The sequence below is a fragment of the Triticum aestivum genome, chromosome 4B (genome assembly GCF_018294505.1).
Source record: "Triticum aestivum cultivar Chinese Spring chromosome 4B, IWGSC CS RefSeq v2.1, whole genome shotgun sequence".
In the NCBI taxonomy this organism is placed as follows: domain Eukaryota; kingdom Viridiplantae; phylum Streptophyta; class Magnoliopsida; order Poales; family Poaceae; genus Triticum; species Triticum aestivum.
In genome coordinates, this window is record NC_057804.1 from 636,619,784 (window position 1) to 636,621,288 (window position 1,505).

A 1,505-nucleotide genomic window follows, 5' to 3' on the forward strand; every position below is an offset into this window, starting at 1 on the left:
CTCTCTTGCTTCCTCTCTTCCACAGTAAATCTCGAAACATTCCGCACTCACACAAGGTCTCCTCCTAGGTTCAGTACTTCAGTGCCTCATGTACCTGCATTCGTGCCTCATGTGCCTTCAATGTCGTGCCTCAAGTGCCTACATCCACGTGCCTCGCGTGACACTTGCCGTCACTCCTACGGGGCCCGTCGTGCCACACACACGTCACTTCACAAACGTGGTTCTCTAACCGGGTAGTCGGACCCATGCCTTTGCCGGCACACTTATGTGCATGCAGAGAGTGCACAACCGTGACTGCACAAAACACACGTACATGCCTGTTGTGGATTCACCAATTCTGCCTTCTGTAACTGCACCCACGTGCCTCAAGTGCCTAACATAATAACATGTGTCGTGACTCTTACATGGCCCCACTGCCACGCCCGCATCGCTCCTGAGACTTCACAACCGTGCCTCTTTAACCAAGCATTCTAACACATGCCTCTGCCACCGCACTCTTGAACATCCACAGGGTTGATACCCGTGGCTCGAGAAGCAGCATGTCCGTGCCTGCGTTCGCTTCATTTCCTTGCCTCCGATGCTTACAGCGACGTGCCTCACGCGACACTTACCTGTCCCGTGGTTCTCTAACTGCCTGTAGAACCCACACTTCTGTGCCTCCTGTGCCTGCATGTACGTGCCTGTAGAACCTGCACTTCCATGCCTCGTGTGCCTGCATCCACATGCGTGTAGAGAGGCTCCACTTCATCACTACCACGTGACTTCACAACCGTGGTGCCTTGATTTCTGTGCCTTACGTCCTTGCACCCACGTGCCTCATGCGACACTTGCCGAGACTCTTACGTGCCCCGTGGTGCCACACCCACGTCACTTCACAATCGTGGTTCTCTAACCGAGTACTTGGACCCATGCCTCTGCCGCCACACTTTTTTGCATCCAGAGAATGCACGTACGTGCCTGTTGTGCCTTCATTTTTGTGCCTTACGTACCTGCACCCACGTGCACAACATGACACTTGCCGAGACTCTTACGTCCCCCGTAGTGCCACACCCACGTGAGTTCACAACCGTGGTTATATAACCGAGTACTCAGGCCCATGCCTCTGCCGCCACACTTTTGTGCATCCAGAGAGTGCACGTACGTGCCTGTGGTGCCTTCATTTCTGTGCCTGCACGTACCTGCACCCACATGCGCAACTTGACATGTGTGGCTCCTGAGACTTCACAACCGTGCCTCTGTAACCAAGCATCCTGACACGTGTGTCTGCCACTGCACTATTTTTGCATACGCAGGGTTGATACCCCGTGTCTCAAGAAGTCGCAAGTCCGTGCCTCCGTTGCCTTGAATGTCATGCCTACGTTCCTGTTGTGCCTTCATTTTTGTGCCTTATGTACCTGCACCCACGTGCACAACATGACACTTGCCGAGACTCTTACGTCCCCCGTAGTGCCACACCCACGTGAGTTCACAACCGTGGTTATATAACCGAGTACTCAGACCCATGC